The sequence below is a fragment of the Ascaphus truei genome, unplaced genomic scaffold (genome assembly GCF_040206685.1).
Source record: "Ascaphus truei isolate aAscTru1 unplaced genomic scaffold, aAscTru1.hap1 HAP1_SCAFFOLD_1889, whole genome shotgun sequence".
In the NCBI taxonomy this organism is placed as follows: domain Eukaryota; kingdom Metazoa; phylum Chordata; class Amphibia; order Anura; family Ascaphidae; genus Ascaphus; species Ascaphus truei.
Genome location: NW_027454792.1, coordinates 36,398 through 59,605, shown reverse-complemented (window position 1 = coordinate 59,605; position 23,208 = coordinate 36,398). Strand labels below are relative to the sequence as shown.

General features: G+C 55.9%; 1 protein-coding gene across 1 annotated transcript in view; it reads left to right on the top strand.

Moving 5' to 3' along the window:
- Window positions 1-9,251: 9,251 nt before the first annotated feature.
- LOC142477035 (disks large homolog 3-like) overlaps window positions 9,252-23,208 on the top strand; it is a gene marked incomplete at its 3' end in the record, with an annotated part of 47,210 nt that continues 33,253 nt past the window's right edge. The window contains exon 1 of the mRNA XM_075582107.1: window positions 9,252-9,390. The remainder of the gene's footprint in view (window positions 9,391-23,208) is intronic.

The window sequence follows — 23,208 nt, the reverse complement described above, 5'->3', positions numbered from 1 at the left end:
TCATTCATGGGGGGAAGTCCTCATTCATGGGGGGAAGTCTCATTCATGGGGGGAAGTCTCATTCATGGGGGGAAGGTCTCATTCATGGGGGGAGTCTCAGTCAGGGGGAAGTCTCATTCATGGGGGGAAGTCTCATTCATGGGGGGAAGTCTCAATCATGGGGGAAGTCTCATTCATGGGGGGAAGTCTCATTCATGGGGGAAAGTCTCATTCATGGGGGGAAGTCTCATTCATGGGGAGAAGTCTCATTCATGGGGGGAAGTCTCAATCATGGGGAGAAGTCTCATTCATGGGGGAAGTCTCATTCATGGGGGAGAAGTCTCATTCATGGGGGGAAGTCTCATTCATGGGGGAGAAGTCTCATTCATGGGGAAGTCTCATTCATGGGGGGAAGTCTCATTCATGGGGAGAAGTCTCATTCATGGGGGGGAAGTCTCATTCATGGGGGAAGTCTCATTCATGGGGGGAAGTCTCATTCATGGGGAGAAGTCTCATTCATGGGGGAAGTCTCATTCATGGGGGGAAGTCTCTTTCATGGGGAGAAGTCATTCATGGGGGGAAGTCTCATTCATGGGGAGAAGTCTCATTCATGGGGGAAGTCTCATTCATGGGGGGAAGTCTCATTCATGGGGGGAAGTCTCATTCATGGGGGGAAGTCTCATTCATGGGGGGAAGTCTCATTCATGGGGGGAAGTCTCATTCATGGGGGGAAGTCTCATTCATGGGGAGCGAAGTCTCATTCATGGGGGAAGTCTCATTCATGGGTGGAAGTCTCATTCATGGGGGAAGTCTCATTCATGGGGGGAAGTCTCATTCATGGGGGAAGTCTCATTCATGGAGGGGAAGTCTCATTCATGGGGAGAAGTCTCATTCATGGGGGGGAAGTCTCATTCATGGGGAAGTCTCATTTCATGGGGAGAAGTCTCATTCATGGGGGGAAGTCTCATTCATGGGGGAAGTCTCATTCATGGGGGGAAGTCTCATTCATGGGGGGGAAGTCTCATTCATGGGGGGAAGTCTCATTCATGGGGGGAAGTTCATTCATGGGGAGAAGTCTCATTCATGGGGAGAAGTCTCATTCATGGGGAGAAGTCTCATTCATGGGGAAGAAGTCTCATTCATGGGAGAAGTCTCATTCATGGGAGAAGTCTCATTCATGGGGGGAAGTCTCATTCATGGGGGGAAGTCTCATTCATGGGGGGAAGTCTCATTCATGGGGGAGAAGTCTCATTCATGGGGTAGAAGTCTCATTCATGGGGAGAAGTCTCATTCATGGGGAGAAGTCTCATTCATGGGGGGAAGTCTCATTCATGGGGGGAAGGTCTCATTCATGGGGAGAAGTCTCATTCATGGGGGGGAAGTCTCATTCATGGGGGAAGTCCCATTCATGGGGGGAAGTCTCATTCATGGGGAGAAGTCTCATTCATGGGGGGAAGTCTCATTCATGGGGGGAAGTCTCATTCATGGGGGGAAGTCTCATTCATGGGGAGAAGTGTCATTCATGGGGAGAAGTCCTCATTCATGGGGGAAGTTCATTCATGGGGGAGAAGTCTCATTCATGGGGAGAAGTCTCATTCATGGGGAGAAGTCTCATTCATGGGGGGAAGTCTCATTCATGGGGGAAGTCTCATTCATGGGGGAAGTCTCATTCATGGGGAGAAGTCTCATTCATGGGGAGAAGTCTCATTCATGGGGGGAAGTCTCATTCATGGGGGGAAGTCTCATTCATGGGGAGAAGTCTCATTCATGGGGGGGAAGTCTCATTCATGGGGGGAAGTCTCATTCATGGGGGGAAGTCTCATTCAGGGGGAGAAGTCTCATTCATGGGGAGAAGTCTCATTCATGGGGGGAGTCTCAGTCGGGGGGAAGTCTCATTCGTGGGGAGAAGGTCTCATCGTGGGGGAAGTCTCATCGTGGGGGAAGTCTCATTCGTGGGGGGAAGTCTCATTCGTGGGGGGAAGTCTCATTCGTGGGGGAAGTCTCATCGTGGGGGAAGTCTCATTCGTGGGAGAAGTCTCATTCGTGGGGAGAAGTCTCATTCATGGGGAGGAAGTCTCATTCATGGGGGGAAGTCTCATTCATGGGGGAGAAGTCTCATTCATGGGGAGAAGTCTCATTCATGGGGAGAAGTCTCATTCATGGGGGAAGTCTCATTCATGGGGGGAAGTCTCATTCATGGGGGAAGTCTCATTCATGGGGGGAAGTCTCATTCATGGGGTGAAGTCTCATTCATGGGGGGAAGTCTCATTCATGGGTGGAAGTCTCATTCATGGGGGGAAGTCTCATTCATGTGGGAAAGTCTCATTCATGGGGGAAGTCTCATTCATGGGGAGAAGTCTCATTCATGGGGGGGAAGTCTCATTCATGGGGAGAAGTCTCATTCATGGGGGGAAGTCTCATTCATGGGAGAAGTCTCATTCATGGGGAAAGTCTCATTCATGGGGGGAAGTCTCATTCATGGGAGAAGTCTCATTCATGGGAGAAGTCTCATTCATGGGGGGAAGTCTCATTCATGGGGGGAAGTCTCATTCATGGGAGGAAGTCTCATTCATGGGGGAAGTCTCATTCATGGGGGGAAGTCTCATCATGGGGAGAAGTCTCATTCATGGGGGGAAGTCTCATTCATGGGGGAAGTCTCATTCATGGGTGGAAGTCTCATTCATGGGGAGAAGTCTCATTCATGGGGGGAAGTCTCATTCATGGGGGGAAGTCTCATTCATGGGGGGAAGTCTCATTCATGGGGAGAAGTCTCATTCATGGGGGGAAGTCTCATTCATGGGGGGAAGTCTCATTCATGGGGAGAAGTCTCATTCATGGGAGAAGTCTCATTCATGGGGGGAAGTCTCGTTCATGGGGGAAGTCTCGTTCATGGGGAGAAGTCTCATTCATGGGGAGAAGTCTCATTCATGGGGAGAAGTCTCATTCATGGGGGGAAGTCTCATTCAATGGGGGGAAGTCTCATTCATGGGGGGAAGTCTCATTCATGGGGGAAGTCTCATTCATGGGGGGGAAGTCTCATTCATGGGGGGAAGTCTCATTCATGGGGAAGTCTCATTCATGGGGGGAAGTCTCATTCATGGGGGAAGTCTCATTCATGGGGAGAAGTCTCATTCATGGGGAGAAGTCTCATTCATGGGGGGAAGTCTCATTCATGGGGGGAAGTCTCATTCATGGGGAAGTCTCATTCATGGGGGGAAGTCGTCATTCATGGGGGAAGTCTCATTCATGGGGGGAAGTCTCATTCATGGGGGAAGTCTCATTCATGGGGGGAAGTCTCATTCATGGGGAGAAGTCTCATTCATGGGGAGAAGTCTCATTCATGGGGAGAAGTCTCATTCATGGGGAGAAGTCTCATTCATGGGGGGAAGTCTCATTCATGGGAGAAGTCTCATTCATGGGGGGAAGTCTCATTCATGGGGGAAGTCTCATTCATGGGGGGAAGTCTCATTCATGGGGGAAGTCTCATTCATGGGGGAAATCTCATTCATGGGGAGAAGTCTCATTCATGGGGAGAAGTCTCATTCATGGGGGAAGTCTCATTCATGGGGGGAAGTCTCATTCATGGGAGAAGTCTCATTCATGGGGGGAAGTCTCATTCATGGGGGGAAGTCTCATTCATGGGGAGAAGTCTCATTCATGGGGAGGGAAGTCTCATTCATGGGAGAAGTCTCATTCATGGGGGGAAGTCTCATTCATGGGGGGAAGTCTCATTCATGGGGGAAGTCTCATTCATGGGGGAAGTCTCATTCATGGGGGAAGTCTCATTCATGGGGAGAAGTCTCATTCATGGGAGAAGTCTCATTCATTGGGGGAAGTCTCATCATGGTGGAAGTCTCATTCATGGGGGGAAGTCTCATTCATGGGGGGAAGTCTCATTCATGGGGGAAGTCTCATTCTGGGGGGAAGTCTCATTCATGGGGAGAAGTCTCATTCATGGGGGAAGTCTCATTCATGGGGGAAGTCTCATTCATGGGGAGAAGTCTCATTCATGGGGGAAGTCTCATTCATGGGGGGAAGTCTCATTCATGGGGGGAAGTCTCATTCATGGGGGGGAAGTCTCATTCATGGGGGGAAGTCTCATTCATGGGGGGAAGTCTCATTCATGGGGAGAAGTCTCATTCATGGGGAGAAGTCTCATTCATGGGGAGAAGTCTCATTCATGGGGAAAAGTCTCATTCATGGGAGAAGTCTCATTCATGGGGAGAAGTCTCATTCATGGGGGGAAGTCTCATTCATGGGGGGAAGTCTCATTCATGGGGGGATGTCTCATTCATGGGGAGAAGTCTCATTCATGGGGAGAAGTCTCATTCATGGGGAGAAGTCTCATTCATGGGGAGAAGTCTCATTCATGCGGGGAAGTCTCATTCATGGGGAGAAGTCTCATTCATGGGGGGGAAGTCTCATTCATGGGGAGAAGTCTCATTCATGGGGGGAAGTCTCATTCATGGGGGGAAGTCTCATTCATGGGAGAAGTCTCATTCATGGGGGAAGTCTCTTTCATGGGGGAAGTCTCATTCATGGGGGGAAGTCTCATTCATGGGGAGAAGTGTCATTCATGGGGAGGAAGTCTCATTCATGGGGGAAGTTTCATTCATGGGGAGAAGTCTCATTCATGGGGAGAAGTCTCATTCATGGGGGGAAGTCTCATTCATGGGGGGAAGTCTCATTCATGGGGGAAGTCTCATTCATGGGGGGAAGTCTCATTCATGGGAGAAGTCTCATTCATGGGGGAAGTCTCATTCATGGGGGAAGTCTCATTCATGGGGAGAAGTCTCATTCATGGGGGGAAGTCTCATTCATGGGGGGAAGTCTCATTCATGGGAGGAAGTCTCATTCATGGGGAGAAGTCTCATTCATGGGGGAAGTCTCGTTCATGGGGGGAAGTCTCGTTCATGGGGGGAAGTCTCGTTCATGGGGAGAAGTCTCGTTCATGGGAGAAGTCTCGTTCATGGGGGGAAGTCTCATTCATGGGGGGAAGTCTCATTCATGGGGGGAAGTCTCATTCATGGGGGGAAGTCTCATTCATGGGGAGAAGTCTCATTCATGGGGGAAGTCTCATTCATGGGTGGAAGTCTCATTCATGGTGGAAGTCTCATTCATGGGGGGGGAAGTCTCATTCATGGGGGGAAGTCTCATTCATGGGGGAAGTCTCATTCATGGGAGAAGTCTCATTCATGGGGGGAAAGTCTCATTCATGGGGGGAAAGTCTCATTCATGGGGGAAGTCTCATTCTTGGGGAGAAGTCTCATTCATGGGGGGAAGTCTCATTCATGGGGGGAAGTCTCATTCATGGGGGGAAGTCTCATTCATGGGGGGGAAGTCTCATTCATGGGGGAAGTCTCATTCATGGGGGAAGTCTCATTCATGGGGAGAAGTCTCATTCATGGGAGAAGTCTCATTCATGGGGGGAAGTCTCATTCATGGGGGAAGTCTCATTCATGGGGAGAAGTCTCATTCATGGGGAGAAGTCTCATTCATGGGGAGAAGTCTCATTCATGGGGAGAAGTCTCATTCATGGGGAGAAGTCTCATTCATGGGGGAAGTCTCATTCATGGGGGGAAGTCTCATTCATGGGGAGAAGTCTCATTCATGGGGAGAAGTCTCATTCATGGGGAGAAGTCTAATTCATGGGGGGAAGTCTCATTCATGGGGAGAAGTCTCATTCATGGGGGAAGTCTCATTCATGGGAGAAGTCTCATTCATGGGGGGAAGTCTCATTCATGGGGAGAAGTCTCATTCATGGGGGGAAGTCTCATTCATGGGGGGAAGTCTCATTCATGGGGAGAAGTCTCATTCATGGGAGAAGTCTCATTCATGGGAGAAGTCTCATTCATGGGGAGAAGTCTCATTCATGGGGGGAAGTCTCATTCATGGGGGGAAGTCTCATTCATGGGAGAAGTCTCATTCATGGGAGAAGTCTCATTCATGGGGGAAGTCTCATTCATGGGGAGAAGTCTCATTCATGGGAGAAGTCTCATTCATGGGGGGAAGTCTCATTCATGGGGGGAAGTCTCATTCATGGGGGAAGTCCTCATTCATGGGGAGAAGTCTCATTCATGGGGAGAAGTCTCATTCATGGGGGAGAAGTCTAATTCATGGGGGGAAGTCTCATTCATGGGGAGAAGTCTCATTCATGGGGGAAGTCTCATTCATGGGGAGAAGTCTCATTCATGGGGGGAAGTCTCATTCATGGGGAGAAGTCTCATTCATGGGGGGAAGTCTCATTCATGGGGTAAGTCTCATTCATGGGGAGAAGTCTCATTCATGGGGAGAAGTCTCATTCATGGGGGGAAGTTTCATTCATGGGGAGAAGTCTCATTCATGGGGGAGAAGTCTCATTCATGGGGGGAAGTCTCATTCATGGGGGAAGTCTCATTCATGGGGAGAAGTCTCATTCATGGGGGAAGTCTCATTCATGGGGAGAAGTCTCATTCATGGGGGGAAGTCTCATTCATGGGGGGAAGTCTCATTCATGGGGAGAAGTCTCATTCATGGGGGAAGTCTCATTCATGGGGGGAAGTCTCATTCATGGGAGGAAGTCTCATTCATGGGAGAAGTCTCATTCATGGGGGAAGTCTCGTTCATGGGGGAAGTCTCGTTCATGGGGTGAAGTCTCGTTCATGGGGGAGAAGTCTCGTTCATGGGGAGAAGTCTCGTTCATGGGGGGAAGTCTCATTCATGGGGGAAGTCTCATTCATGGGGGGAAGTCTCATTCATGGGGGGAAGTCTCATTCATGGGGAGAAGTCTCATTCATGGGGGAAGTCTCATTCATGGGTGGAAGTCTCATTCATGGGTGGAAGTCTCATTCATGGGGGGGGAAGTCTCATTCATGGGGGAAGTCTCATTCATGGGGAAGTCTCATTCATGGGAGAAGTCTCATTCATGGGGGAAAGTCTCATTCATGGGGGGAAGTCTCATTCTGGGAGAAGTCTCATTCATGGGGGGAAGTCTCATTCATGGGGGAAGTCTCATTCATGGGGGAAGTCTCATTCATGGGGGGGAAGTCTCATTCATGGGGAAGTCTCATTCATGGGGGGAAGTCTCATTCATGGGGAGAAGTCTCATTCATGGGGAGAAGTCTCATTCATGGGGAGAAGTCTCATTCATGGGAGAAGTCTCATTCATGGGAGAAGTCTCATTCATGGGGGGAAGTCTCATTCATGGGGAGAAGTCTCATTCATGGGGGGAAGTCTCATTTATGGGGTGAAGTCTCATTCATGGGGGGAAATCTCATTCATGGGGAGAAGTCTCATTCATGGGAGAAGTCTCATTCATGGGGGGAAGTCTCATTCATTGGGGGAAGTCTCATTCATGGGTAGAAGTCTCATTCATGGGGGAAAGTCTCATTCATGGGGGGAAGTCCTCATTCATGGGGAGAAGTCTCATTCATGGGGGGAAGTCTCATTCATGGGGAGAAGTCTCATTCATGGGGGGAAATCTCATCATGGGGGGAAGTCTCATTCATGGGGGGAAGTCTCATTCATGGGGGGAAGTCTCATTCATGGGGGGAAGTCTCATTCATGGGGGGAAGTCTCATTCATGGGGGGAAGTCTCATTCATGGGGGGAAGTCTCATTCATGGGGAGAAGTCTCATTCATGGGGGGAAGTCTCATTCATGGGTGGAAGTCTCATTCATGGGGGAAGTCTCATTCATGGGGGGGAAGTCTCATTCATGGGGGGAAGTCTCATTCATGGGGGGAAGTCTCATCATGGTGAGAAGTCTCATTCATGGGGGGGAAGTCTCATTCATGGGGGAAGTCTCATTCATGGGGAGAAGTCTCATTCATGGGGGAAGTCTCATTCATGGGGGGAAGTCTCATTCATGGGGGGAAGTCTCATTCATGGGGGGGAAGTCTCATTCATGGGGGAAGTCTCATTCATGGGGGAAGTCTCATTCATGGGGAGAAGTCTCATTCATGGGGAGAAGTCTCATTCATGGGGAGAAGTCTCATTCATGGGAGAAGTCTCATTCATGGGGAGAAGTCTCATTCATGGGGGGAAGTCTCATTCATGGGGGGAAGTCTCATTCATGGGGGGAAGTCTCATTCATGGGGAGAAAGTCTCATTCATGGGGAGAAGTCTCATTCATGGGGAGAAGTCTCATTCATGGGGAGAAGTCTCATTCATGGGGAGAAGTCTCATTCATGGGAGAAGTCTCATTCAGGGGGGAAGTCTCATTCATGGGGGGAAGTCTCATTCATGGGAGAAGTCTCATTCATGGGGAGAAGTCTCATTCATGGGGAGAAGTCTCATCATGGGGAGAAGTCTCATTCATGGGGGGAAGTCTCATTCATGGGGGGAAGTCTCATTCATGGGGAGAAGTCTCATTCATGGGGGGAAGTCTCATTCATGGGGAGAAGTCTCATTCATGGGGGGAAGTCTCATTCATGGGGAGAAGTCTCATTCATGGGGAGAAGTCTCATTCATGGGGGGAAGTCTCATTCATGGAAGAAGAAGTCTCATTCATGGGGAGAAGTCTCATTCATGGGGGGAAGTCTCATTCATGGGGGGAAGTCTCATTCATGGGGGGAAGTCTCATTCATGGGGAGAAGTCTCATTCATGGGGAGAAGTCTCATTCATGGGGGGGAAGTCTCATTCATGGGGAGAAGTCTCATTCATGGGGAGAAGTCTCATTCATGGGGAGAAGTCTCATTCATGGGGAAAAGTCTCATTCATGGTGGAAGTCTCCTTGATTTGGTACAATCCCTTTCCTCCCCCCACCTCGCTCCCCACTCTCTCCCTCACTCCTCTCTATACCCTCTCCTCCCTTTCTCTTCTTTTCCCTCCCCACTTTCTCCCTCACCCCTATCCCCCTTTGTCTCTTCCCCCTTTTCTCCCTCACCCCCCACCCCCTTCTTCTCTCTCTTCTCCCCTCACTCCTCTATCCCTCTTCTCCTCGCCTTCCCTCTTCTCACCCGCTCTTTCCCTCCCCCTCCCCCCTCCCTCCTCCCCTCTCTCCCTCCCCCTCCTCCCTCACCACCCTGTCTCCCCCTCCCCCCCTCCCTCACCACCCTCTCTCCCTTCTCCCTCTATCCATCTTCTCCTCTCTTTCCCTCTTCTCCTGTCTCCCTCTCTCCCTCACTCCTCTCTCCCCGTCCCTCACCCCCCTTCTCACCCTCCCTCACCACGCTCTCCCCCCCTTCTCCCTCCCACCTCCTCCCTCCCTCACCCCCCCCCTCTTCCTCCCCCTCCCTCACCACCCCCTCTTCCTCCCCCTCCCTCACCCCCCTCTCCTCCACCCAGGTGAATAACACAAACCTGCAGGATGTGAGACACGAGGAGGCTGTTGCTGCTCTGAAGAACACCTCAGACATGGTCTATCTGAAGGTGGCGAAACCCGGTCCTGTTCATCTCAACGAGATCTACGCACCCCCCGACTACGCAAGCAGTGAGTGCAGGGGAGAGTGTATGAGGGGGAGAGGGATGCATGCAGTGAGTGCAGGGGAGAGTGTATGAGGGGGACAGGGATGCATGCAGTGAGTGCAGGGGAGAGTGTATGAGGGGGAGAGGGATACATGCAGTGAGTGCAGGGGAGAGTGTATGAGGGGGAGAGGGATGTATGCAGTGAGTGCAGGGGAGAGTGTATGAGGGGGAGAGGGATGTATGCAGTGAGTGCAGGGGAGAGTGTATGAGGGGGAGAGGGATGCATGCAGTGAGTGCAGGGGAGAGTGTATGAGGGGGAGAGGGATGCATGCAGTGAGTGCAGGGGAGAGGGTATGAGGGGAGAGGGATGCATGCAGTGAGTGCAGGGGAGAGTGTATGAGGGGAGAGGGATGCATGCAGTGAGTGCAGGGGAGAGTGTATGAGGGGGAGAGGGATGCATGCAGTGAGTGCAGGGAGAGTGTATGAGGGGGAGAGGGATGCATGCAGTGAGTGCAGGGGAGAGTGTATGAGGGGGAGAGGGATGTATGCAGTGAGTGCAGGGGAGAGTGTATGAGGGGGAGAGGGATGCATGCAGTGAGTGCAGGGAGAGTGTATGAGGGGAGAGGGATGCATGCAGTGAGTGCAGGGGAGAGTGTATGAGGGGGAGAGGGATGCATGCAGTGAGTGCAGTGGAGAGTGTATGAGGGGGAGAGGGATGCATGCAGTGAGTGCAGGGGAGAGTGTACGAGGGGGAGAGGGATGCATGCAGTGAGTGCAGGGGAGAGTGTATGAGGGGGAGAGGGATGTATGCAGTGAGTGCAGGGAGAGTGTATGAGGGGGAGAGGGATGTATGCAGTGAGTGCAGGGGAGGTGTATGAGGGGGAGAGGGATGCATGCAGTGAGTGCAGGGGAGAGTGTATGAGGGGGAGAGGGATGCATGCAGTGAGTGCAGGGGAGAGTGTATGAGGGGGAGAGGGATGCATGCAGTGAGTGCAGGGAGAGAGTGTACGAGGGGGAGAGGGATGCATGCAGTGAGTGCAGGGGAGAGTGTACGAGGGGGAGAGGGATGCATGCAGTGAGTGCAGGGGAGAGTGTATGAGGGGGAGAGGGATGCATGCAGTGAGTGCAGGGGAGAGTGTATGAGGGGGAGAGGGATGCATGCAGTGAGTGCAGGGGAGAGTGTATGAGGGGAGAGGGATGCATGCAGTGAGTGCAGGGGAGAGTGTATGAGGGGGGAGAGGGATGCATGCAGTGAATGCAGGGGAGAGTGTATGAGGGGGAGAGGGATGCATGCAGTGAGTGCAGGGGAGAGTGTATGAGGGGGAGAGGGATGTATGCAGTGAGTGCAGGGGAGAGTGTATGAGGGGGAGAGTGATGCATGCAGTGAGTGCAGGGGAGAGTGTATGAGGGGAGAGGGATGCATGCAGTGAGTGCAGGGGAGAGTGTATGAGGGGGAGAGGGATGCATGCAGTGAGTGCAGGGGAGAGTGTATGAGGGGAGAGGGATGCATGCAGTGAGTGCAGGGGAGAGTGTATGAGGGGGAGAGGGATGCATGCAGTGAGTGCAGGGGAGAGTGTATGAGGGGGAGAGGGATGCATGCAGTGAGTGCAGGGGAGAGTGTATGAGAGGGATGCATGCAGGTGAGTGCAGGGGAGAGTGTATGAGGGGAGAGGGATGCATGCAGTGAGTGCAGGGGAGAGTGTATGAGGGGGAGAGGGATGCATGCAGTGAGTGCAGGGGAGAGTGTATGAGGGGGAGAGGGATGCATGCAGTGAGTGCAGGGAGAGTGTATGAGGGGGAGAGGGATGTATGCAGTGAGTGCAGGGGAGAGTGTATGAGGGGGAGAGGGATGTATGCAGTGAGTGCAGGGGAGGGTGTATGAGGGGGAGAGGATGCATGCAGTGAGTGCAGGGGAGAGTGTATGAGGGGAGAGGATGTATGCAGTGAGTGCAGGGGAGAGTGTATGAGGGGGAGAGGGATGTATGCAGTGAGTGCAGGGGAGAGTGTATGAGGGGGAGAGGGATGTATGCAGTGAGTGCAGGGGAGAGTGTATGAGGGGGAGAGGGATGCATGCAGTGAGTGCAGGGGAGAGTGTATGAGGGGGAGAGGGATGCATGCAGTGAGTGCAGGGGAGAGTGTATGAGGGGGAGAGGGATGCATGCAGTGAGTGCAGGGGAGAGTGTATGAGAGGGATGCATGCAGTGAGTGCAGGGGAGAGTGTATGAGGGGGAGAGGATGCATGCAGTGAGTGCAGGGGAGAGTGTATGAGGGGGAGAGGGATGCATGCAGTGAGTGCAGGGGAGAGTGTATGAGGGGGAGAGGGATGCATGCAGTGAGTGCAGGGGAGAGTGTATGAGGGGGAGAGGGATGTAAGCAGTGAGTGCAGGGGAGAGTGTATGAGGGGGAGAGGGATGCAAGAAGTGAGTGCAGGGGAGAGTGTATGAGGGGGAGAGGGATGTATGCAGTGAGTGCAGGGGAGAGTGTATGAGGGGGAGAGGGATGTATGCAGTGAGTGCAGGGGAGAGTGTATGAGGGGGAGAGGGATGTATGCAGTGAGTGCAGGGGAGAGTGTATGAGGGGGAGAGGGATGCATGCAGTGAGTGCAGGGGAGAGTGTATGAGGGGGAGAGGGATGCAAGCAGTGAGTGCAGGGGAGAGTGTACGAGGGGGAGAGGGATGCATGCAGTGAGTGCAGTGGAGAGTGTACGAGGGGGAGAGGGATGCATGCAGTGAGTGCAGGGGAGAGTGTATGAGGGGGAGAGGGATGCATGCAGTGAGTGCAGGGGAGAGTGTATGAGGGGGAGAGGGATGCATGCAGTGAATGCAGGGGAGAGTGTATGAGGGGGAGAGGGATGCATGCAGTGAGTGCAGGGGAGAGTGTATGAGGGGGAGAGGGATGTATGCAGTGAGTGCAGGGGAGAGTGTATGAGGGGGAGAGGGATGCATGCAGTGAGTGCAGGGGAGAGTGTATGAGGGGGAGAGGGATGCATGCAGTGAGTGCAGGGGAGAGTGTATGAGGGGGAGAGGGATGCATGCAGTGAGTGCAGGGGAGAGTGTATGAGGGGGAGAGGGATGCATGCAGTGAGTGCAGGGGAGAGTGTATGAGGGGGAGAGAGATGCATGCAGTGAGTGCAGGGGAGAGTGTATGAGGGGGAGAGGGATGCATGCAGTGAGTGCAGGGGAGAGTGTATGAGGGGGAGAGGGATGCATGCAGTGAGTGCAGGGGAGAGTGTATGAGGGGGAGAGGGATGCATGCAGTGAGTGCAGGGGAGAGTGTATGAGGGGGAGAGGGATGCATGCAGTGAGTGCAGGGGAGAGTGTATGAGGGGGAGAGGGATGTATGCAGTGAGTGCAGGGGAGAGTGTATGAGGGGAGAGGGATGTATGCAGTGAGTGCAGGGGAGAGTGTATGAGGGGGAGAGGGATGTATGCAGTGAGTGCAGGGGAGAGTGTATGAGGGGGAGAGGGATGCATGCAGTGAGTGCAGGGGAGAGTGTATGAGGGGGAGAGGGATGTATGCAGTGAGTGCAGGGGAGAGTGTATGAGGGGGAGAGGGATGTATGCAGTGAGTGCAGGGGAGAGTGTATGAGGGGGAGAGGGATGTATGCAGTGAGTGCAGGGGAGAGTGTATGAGGGGGAGAGGGATGCATGCAGTGAGTGCAGGGGAGAGTGTATGAGGGGGAGAGGGATGCATGCAGTGAGTGCAGGGGAGAGTGTATGAGGGGGAGAGGGATGCATGCAGTGAGTGCAGGGGAGAGTGTATGAGAGGGATGCATGCAGTGAGTGCAGGGGAGAGTGTATGAGGGGGAGAGGGATGCATGCAGTGAGTGCAGGGGAGAGTGTATGAGGGGAGAGGGATGCATGCAGTGAGTGCAGGGGAGAGTGTATGAGGGGGAGAGGGATGTAAGCAGTGAGTGCAGGGGAGAGTGTATGAGGGGGAGAGGGATGCAAGAAGTGAGTGCAGGGGAGAGTGTATGAGGGGGAGAGGGATGTATGCAGTGAGTGCAGGGGAGAGTGTATGAGGGGGAGAGGGATGTATGCAGTGAGTGCAGGGGAGAGTGTATGAGGGGGAGAGGGATGTATGCAGTGAGTGCAGGGGAGAGTGTATGAGGGGGAGAGGGATGTATGCAGTGAGTGCAGGGGAGAGTGTATGAGGGGGAGAGGGATGCAAGCAGTGAGTGCAGGGGAGAGTGTATGAGGGGGAGAGGGATGTATGCAGTGAGTGCAGGGGAGAGTGTATGAGGGGGAGAGGGATGTATGCAGTGCGTGCAGGGGAGAGTGTATGAGGGGGAGAGGGATGCATGCAGTGAGTGCAGGGGAGAGTGTATGAGGGGGAGAGGGATGCATGCAGTGAGTGCAGGGGAGAGGGATGTATGCAGTGAGTGCAGGGGAGAGTGTATGAGGGGGAGAGGGATGCAAGCAGTGAGTGCAGGGGAGAGTGTATGAGGGGGAGAGGGATGCATGCAGTGAGTGCAGGGGAGAGTGTATGAGGGGGAGAGGGATGTATGCAGTGAGTGCAGGGGAGAGTGTATGAGGGGGAGAGGGATGTATGCAGTGAGTGCAGGGGAGAGTGTATGAGGGGGAGAGGGATGTATGCAGTGAGTGCAGGGGAGAGTGTATGAGGGGGAGAGGGATGTATGCAGTGAGTGCAGGGGAGAGTGTATGAGGGGGAGAGGGATGCATGCAGTGAGTGCAGGGGAGAGTGTATGAGGGGGAGAGGGATGCATGCAGTGAGTGCAGGGGAGAGTGTATGAGGGGGAGAGGGATGCATGCAGTGAGTGCAGGGGAGAGTGTATGAGGGGAGAGGGATGCATGCAGTGAGTGCAGGGGAGAGTGTATGAGGGGGAGAGGGATGCATGCAGTGAGTGCAGGGGAGAGTGTATGAGGGGGAGAGGGATGCATGCAGTGAGTGCAGGGGAGAGTGTATGAGGGGGAGAGGGATGCATGCAGTGAGTGCAGGGGAGAGTGTATGAGGGGGAGAGGGATGCATGCAGTGAGTGCAGGGGAGAGTGTATGAGGGGGAGAGGGATGCATGCAGTGAGTGCAGGGGAGAGTGTATGAGGGGGAGAGGGATGCATGCAGTGAGTGCAGGGGAGAGTGTATGAGGGGGAGAGGGATGTATGCAGTGAGTGCAGGGGAGAGTGTATGAGGGGGAGAGGGATGTATGCAGTGAGTGCAGGGGAGAGTGTATGAGGGGGAGAGGGATGCATGCAGTGAGTGCAGGGGAGAGTGTATGAGGGGGAGAGGGATGTATGCACTGAGTGCAGGGGAGAGTGTATGAGGGGGAGAGGGATGTATGCAGTGAGTGCAGGGGAGAGTGTATGAGGGGGAGAGGGATGTATGCAGTGAGTGCAGGGGAGAGTGTATGAGGGGGAGAGGGATGTATGCAGTGAGTGCAGGGGAGAGTGTATGAGGGGGAGAGGGATTTATGCAGTGAGTGCAGGGGAGAGTGTATGAGGGGGAGAGGGATGCATGCAGTGAGTGCAGGGGAGAGTGTATGAGGGGGAGAGGGATGTATGCAGTGAGTGCAGGGGAGAGTGTATGAGGGGGAGAGGGATGCATGCAGTGAGTGCAGGGGAGAGTGTATGAGGGGGAGAGGGATGCATGCAGTGAGTGCAGGGGAGAGTGTATGAGAGGGATGCATGCAGTGAGTGCAGGGGAGAGTGTATGAGGGGGAGAGGGATGCATGCAGTGAGTGCAGGGGAGAGTGTATGAGGGGGAGAGGGATGCATGCAGTGAGTGCAGGGGAGAGTGTATGAGGGGGAGAGGGATGCATGCAGTGAGTGCAGGGGAGAGTGTATGAGGGGGAGAGGGATGCATGCAGTGAGTGCAGGGGAGAGTGTATGAGGGGGAGAGGGATGCATGCAGTGAGTGCAGGGGAGAGTGTATGAGGGGGAGAGGGATGTATGCAGTGAGTGCAGGGGAGAGTGTATGAGGGGGAGAGGGATTTATGCAGTGAGTGCAGGGGAGAGTGTATGAGGGGGAGAGGGATGTATGCAGTGAGTGCAGGGGAGAGTGTATGAGGGGGAGAGGGATGTATGCAGTGAGTGCAGGGGAGAGTGTATGAGGGGGAGAGGGATGTATGCAGTGAGTGCAGGGGAGAGTGTATGAGGGGGAGAGGGATGTATGCAGTGCGTGCAGGGGAGAGTGTATGAGGGGGAGAGGGATGCATGCAGTGAGTGCAGGGGAGAGTGTATGAGGGGGAGAGGGATGCATGCAGTGAGTGCAGGGGAGAGGGATGTATGCAGTGAGTGCAGGGGAGAGTGTATGAGGGGGAGAGGGATGCAAGCAGTGAGTGCAGGGGAGAGTGTATGAGGGGGAGAGGGATGCATGCAGTGAGTGCAGGGGAGAGTGTATGAGGGGGAGAGGGATGTATGCAGTGAGTGCAGGGGAGAGTGTATGAGGGGGAGAGGGATGTATGCAGTGAGTGCAGGGGAGAGTGTATGAAGGGGAGAGGGATGTATGCAGTGAGTGCAGGGGAGAGTGTATGAGGGGGAGAGGGATGCATGCAGTGAGTGCAGGGGAGAGTGTATGAGGGGGAGAGGGATGCATGCAGTGAGTGCAGGGGAGAGTGTATGAGGGGGAGAGGGATGCATGCAGTGAGTGCAGGGGAGAGTGTATGAGGGGGAGAGGGATGCATGCAGTGAGTGCAGGGGAGAGTGTATGAGGGGGAGAGGGATGCATGCAGTGAGTGCAGGGGAGAGTGTATGAGGGGGAGAGGGATGCATGCAGTGAGTGCAGGGGAGAGTGTATGAGGGGGAGAGGGATGCATGCAGTGAGTGCAGGGGAGAGTGTATGAGGGGGAGAGGGATGCATGCAGTGAGTGCAGGGGAGAGTGTATGAGGGGGAGAGGGATGCATGCAGTGAGTGCAGGGGAGAGTGTATGAGGGGGAGAGGGATGTATGCAGTGAGTGCAGGGGAGAGTGTATGAGGGGGAGAGGGATGTATGCAGTGAGTGCAGGGGAGAGTGTATGAGGGGGAGAGGGATGCAAGCAGTGAGTGCAGGGGAGAGTGTATGAGGGGGAGAGGGATGTATGCAGTGAGTGCAGGGGAGAGTGTATGAGGGGGAGAGGGATGTATGCAGTGAGTGCAGGGGAGAGTGTATGAGGGGGAGAGGGATGTATGCAGTGAGTGCAGGGGAGAGTGTATGAGGGGGAGAGGGATGTATGCAGTGAGTGCAGGGGAGAGTGTATGAGGGGGAGAGGGATGTATGCAGTGAGTGCAGGGGAGAGTGTATGAGGGGGAGAGGGATGCATGCAGTGAGTGCAGGGGATAGTGTATGAGGGGGAGAGGGATGTATGCAGTGAGTGCAGGGGAGAGTGTATGAGGGGGAGAGGGATGCATGCAGTGAGTGCAGGGGAGAGTGTATGAGGGGGAGAGGGATGCATGCAGTGAGTGCAGGGGAGAGTGTATGAGAGGGATGCATGCAGTGAGTGCAGGGGAGAGTGTATGAGGGGGAGAGGGATGCATGCAGTGAGTGCAGGGGAGAGTGTATGAGGGGGAGAGGGATGCATGCAGTGAGTGCAGGGGAGAGTGTATGAGGGGGAGAGGGATGCATGCAGTGAGTGCAGGGGAGAGTGTATGAGGGGGAGAGGGATGCATGCAGTGAGTGCAGGGGAGAGTGTATGAGGGGGAGAGGGATGCATGCAGTGAGTGCAGGGGAGAGTGTATGAGGGGGAGAGGGATTTATGCAGTGAGTGCAGGGGAGAGTGTATGAGGGGGAGAGGGATGTATGCAGTGAGTGCAGGGGAGAGTGTATGAGGGGGAGAGGGATGTATGCAGTGAGTGCAGGGGAGAGTGTATGAGGGGGAGAGGGATGTATGCAGTGAGTGCAGGGGAGAGTGTATGAGGGGGAGAGGGATGCAAGCAGTGAGTGCAGGGGAGAGTGTATGAGGGGGAGAGGGATGTATGCAGTGAGTGCAGGGGAGAGTGTATGAGGGGGAGAGGGATGTATGCAGTGCGTGCAGGGGAGAGTGTATGAGGGGGAGAGGGATGCATGCAGTGAGTGCAGGGGAGAGTGTATGAGGGGGAGAGGGATGCATGCAGTGAGTGCAGGGGAGAGTGTATGAGGGGGAGAGGGATGCATGCAGTGAGTGCAGGGGAGAGTGTATGAGGGGGAGAGGGATGCAAGCAGTGAGTGCAGGGGAGAGTGTATGAGGGGGAGAGGGATGCATGCAGTGAGTGCAGGGGAGAGTGTATGAGGGGGAGAGGGATGCATGCAGTGAGTGCAGGGGAGAGTGTATGAGGGGGAGAGGGATGTATGCAGTGAGTGCAGGGGAGAGTGTATGAGGGGGAGAGGGATGTATGCAGTGAGTGCAGGGGAGAATGTATGAGGGGGAGAGGGATGCATGCAGTGAGTGCAGGGGAGAGTGTATGAGGGGGAGAGGGATGCATGCAGTGAGTGCAGGGGAGAGTGTGTGAGGGGGAGAGGGATGCATGCAGTGAGTACAGGGGAGAGTGTATGAGGGGGAGAGGGATGCATGCAGTGAGTGCAGGGGAGAGTGTATGAGGGGGACAGGGATGCAAGTAGTGAGTGCAGGGGAGAGTGTATGAGGGGTACAGGGATCTATGCAGTGAGTGCAGGGGAGAGTGTATGAGGGGGAGAGGGATGTATGCAGTGAGTGCAGGGGAGAGTGTATGAGGGGGACAGGGATGCATGCAGTGAGTGCAGGGGAGAGTGTATGAGGGGGAGAGGGATGCATGCAGTGAGTGCAGGGGAGAGTGTATGAGGGGGAGAGGGATGTGTGCAGGGGAGAGTGTATGAGGGGGAGAGGGATGCATGCAGTGAGTGCAGGGGAGAGTGTATGAGGGGGAGAGGGATGCATGCAGTGAGTGCAGGGGAGAGTGTATGAGGGGGAGAGGGATGTATGCAGTGAGTGCAGGGGAGAGTGTATGAGGGGGAGAGGGATGTATGCAGTGAGTGCAGGGGAGAGTGTATGAGGGGGAGAGGGATGCATGCAGTGAGTGCAGGGGAGAGTGTATGAGGGGGAGAGGGATGCATGCAGTGAGTGCAGGGGAGAGTGTATGAGGGGGAGAGGGATGTATGCAGTGAGTGCAGGGGAGAGTGTATGAGGGGGAGAGGGATGCATGCAGTGAGTGCAGGGGAGAGTGTATGAGGGGGAGAGGGATGCATGCAGTGAGTGCAGGGGAGAGTGTATGAGGGGGAGAGGGATGCATGCAGTGAGTGCAGGGGAGAGTGTATGAGGGGGAGAGGGATGCATGCAGTGAGTGCAGGGGAGAGTGTATGAGGGGGAGAGGGATGCATGCAGTGAGTGCAGGGGAGAGTGTATGAGGGGGACAGGGATGCAAGCAGTGAGTGCAGGGGAGAGTGTATGAGGGGGACAGGGATCTATGCAGTGAGGGGTGTATCACACAGCGCAGGCTCTCACAGCGCAGGCTCTCACTCACACAGCGGAGGCTGTCACTCACACAGCGCAGGCTGTCACTCACACAGCGCAGGCTCTCACTCACACAGCGCAGGCTCTCACTCACACAGCGCAGGCTCTCACAGCGCAGGCTGTCACTCACACAGCGCAGGCTCTCACTCACACAGCGCAGGCTGTCACTCACACAGCGCAGGCTGTCACTCACACAGCACAGGCTGTCACTCACACAGCGCAGGCTCTCACAGCGCAGGCTCTCACTCACACAGCGCAGGCTGTCACTCACACAGCGCAGGCTCTCACAGCGCAGGCTCTCACTCACACAGCGCAGGCTGTCACTCACACAGCGCAGGCTGTCACTCACACAGTGCAGGCTCTCACTCACACAGCGCAGGCTCTCACAGCGCAGGCTGTCACTCACACAGCGCAGGCTGTCACTCACACAGCGCAGGCTCTCACTCACACAGCGCAGGCTCTCACTCACACAGCGCAGGCTCTCACTCACACAGCGCAGGCTCTCACTCACACAGCGCAGGCTCTCACACACAGCGCAGGCTGTCACTCACACAGCGCAGGCTCTCACAGCGCAGGCTGTCACTCACACAGCGCAGGCTCTCACTCACACAGCGCAGGCTCTCACTCACACAGCGCAGGCTCTCACACACAGTGCAGGCTGTCACTCGCACAGCGCAGGCTCTCACACACAGCGCAGGCTCTCACACACAGCGCAGGCTCTCACTCACACAGCGCAGGCTCTCACTCACACAGCGCAGGCTGTCACACACAGCACAGGCTCTCACACACAGCGCAGGCTCTCACAGCGCAGGCTGTCACTCGCACAGCGCAGGCTGTCACTCACACAGCGCAGGCTCTCACACACAGTGCAGGCTGTCACTCGCACAGCGCAGGCTCTCACACACAGCGCAGGCTCTCACACACAGCGCAGGCTGTCACTCACACAGCGCAGGCTCTCACACACAGCGCAGGCTCTCACAGCGCAGGCTGTCACTCGCACAGCGCAGGCTGTCACTCACACAGCGCAGGCTGTCACTCACACAGCGCAGGCTCTCACACACAGCGCAGACTCTCACAGCGCAGGCTCTCACTCACACAGCACAGGCTGTCACTCACACAGGGCAGGCTGTCACTCACACAGCGCAGGCTGTCACTCACACAGCGCAGGCTGTCACTCACACAGCGCAGGCTCTCACTCACACAGCGCAGGCTGTCACTCACACAGCGCAGGCTGTCACTCACACAGCACAGGCTGTCACTCACACAGCGCAGGCTCTCGCTCACACAGCGCAGGCTCTCACACACAGCGCAGGCTCTCACACACAGCGCAGGCTGTCACTCACACAGCGCAGGCTCTCACAGCGCAGGCTGTCACTCACACAGCGCAGGCTGTCACTCACACAGCGCAGGCTGTCACTCACACAGGGCAGGCTGTCACTCACACAGCGCAGGCTGTCACAGCGCAGGCTGTCACAGCGCAGGCTGTCACTGACACAGCGCAGGCTGTCACTCACACAGCGCAGGCTGTCACTCACACAGCGCAGGCTGTCACTCACACAGCGCAGGCTCTCACTCACACAGCTCAGGCTCTCACACACAGCGCAGGCTCTAACAGCGCAGGCTCTCACTCACACAGCGCAGGTTCACTCACGCAGCGCAGGCTGTCACACACAGCGCAGGCTGTCACTCACACAGCGCAGGCTGTCACTCACACAGCGCAGGCTCTCACACACAGCGCAGACTCTCACAGCGCAGGCTCTCACTCACACAGCACAGGCTGTCACTCACACAGCGCAGGCTGTCACTCACACAGCGCAGGCTGTCACTCACACAGCGCAGGCTGTCACTCACACAGCGCAGGCTCTCACTCACACAGCGCAGGCTGTCACTCACACAGCGCAGGCTGTCACTCACACAGCACAGGCTGTCACTCACACAGCGCAGGCTCTCACAGCGCAGGCTCTCACTCACACAGCGCAGGCTGTCACTCACACAGTGCAGGCTCTCACAGCGCAGGCTCTCACTCACACAGCGCAGGCTGTCACTCACACAGTGCAGGCTCTCACTCACACAGCGCAGGCTCTCACAGCGCAGGCTGTCACTCACACAGCGCAGGCTGTCACTCACACAGCGCAGGCTCTCACTCACACAGCGCAGGCTCTCACTCACACAGCGCAGGCTCTCACTCACACAGCGCAGGCTCTCACACACAGCGCAGGCTGTCACTCACACAGCGCAGGCTCTCACAGCGTAGGCTGTCACTCACACAGCGCAGGCTGTCACTCACACAGCGCAGGCTCTCACTCACACAGCGCAGGCTCTCACTCTCACAGCGCAGGCTCTCACTCACACAGCGCAGGCTCTCACTCACACAGCGCAGGCTCTCACACACAGTGCAGGCTGTCACTCGCACAGCGCAGGCTCTCACACACAGCGCAGGCTCTCACACACAGCGCAGGCTCTCACTCACACAGCGCAGGCTCTCACTCACACAGCGCAGGCTGTCACACACAGCACAGGCTCTCACACCCAGCGCAGGCTCTCACAGCGCAGGCTGTCACTCGCACAGCGCAGGCTGTCACTCACACAGCGCAGGCTCTCACACACAGCACAGGCTCTCACACACAGCGCAGGCTCTCACTCACACAGCGCAGGCTCTCACTCACACAGCGCAGGCTGTCACACACAGCACAGGCTCTCACACACAGCGCAGGCTCTCACAGCGCAGGCTGTCACTCGCACAGCGCAGGCTGTCACTCACACAGCGCAGGCTGTCACTCACACAGCGCAGGCTCTCACACACAGCGCAGGCTCTCACACACAGCGCAGGCTGTCACTCACACAGCGCAGGCTGTCACACACAGCACAGGCTCTCACACACAGCGCAGGCTCTCACAGCGCAGGCTGTCACTCGCACAGCGCAGGCTGTCACTCACACAGCGCAGGCTGTCACTCACACAGCGCAGACTCTCACACACAGTGCAGACTCTCACAGCGCAGGCTCTCACTCACACAGCACAGGCTGTCACTCACACAGCGCAGGCTGTCACTCACACAGCGCAGGCTGTCACTCACACAGCGCAGGCTCTCACTCACACAGCGCAGGCTCTCACTCACACAGCGCAGGCTGTCACTCACACAGCGCAGGCTCTCACTCACACAGCGCAGGCTGTCACTCACACAGCGCAGGCTGTCACTCACACAGCACAGGCTGTCACTCACACAGCGCAGGCTCTCACAGCGCAGGCTCTCACTCACACAGCGCAGGCTGTCACTCACACAGTGCAGGCTCTCACAGCGCAGGCTCTCACTCACACAGCGCAGGCTGTCACTCACACAGTGCAGGCTCTCACTCACACAGCGCAGGCTCTCACAGCGCAGGCTGTCACTCACACAGCGCAGGCTGTCACTCACACAGCGCAGGCTCTCACTCACACAGCGCAGGCTCTCACTCACACAGCGCAGGCTCTCACTCACACAGCGCAGGCTCTCACACACAGCGCAGGCTGTCACTCACACAGCGCAGGCTCTCACAGCGTAGGCTGTCACTCACACAGCGCAGGCTGTCACTCACACAGCGCAGGCTCTCACTCACACAGCGCAGGCTCTCACTCTCACAGCGCAGGCTCTCACTCACACAGCGCAGGCTCTCACTCACACAGCGCAGGCTCTCACACACAGTGCAGGCTGTCACTCGCACAGCGCAGGCTCTCACACACAGCGCAGGCTCTCACACACAGCGCAGGCTCTCACTCACACAGCGCAGGCTCTCACTCACACAGCGCAGGCTGTCACACACAGCACAGGCTCTCACACCCAGCGCAGGCTCTCACAGCGCAGGCTGTCACTCGCACAGCGCAGGCTGTCACTCACACAGCGCAGGCTCTCACACACAGCACAGGCTCTCACACACAGCGCAGGCTCTCACTCACACAGCGCAGGCTCTCACTCACACAGCGCAGGCTGTCACACACAGCACAGGCTCTCACACACAGCGCAGGCTCTCACAGCGCAGGCTGTCACTCGCACAGCGCAGGCTGTCACTCACACAGCGCAGGCTGTCACTCACACAGCGCAGGCTCTCACACACAGCGCAGGCTCTCACACACAGCGCAGGCTGTCACTCACACAGCGCAGGCTGTCACTCACACAGCGCAGGCTGTCACACACAGCACAGGCTCTCACACACAGCGCAGGCTCTCACAGCGCAGGCTGTCACTCGCACAGCCCAGGCTGTCACTCACACAGCGCAGGCTGTCACTCACACAGCGCAGACTCTCACACACAGTGCAGACTCTCACAGCGCAGGCTCTCACTCACACAGCACAGGCTGTCACTCACACAGCGCAGGCTGTCACTCACACAGCGCAGGCTGTCACTCACACAGCGCAGGCTGTCACTCACACAGTGCAGGCTCTCACTCACACAGCGCAGGCTCTCACAGCGC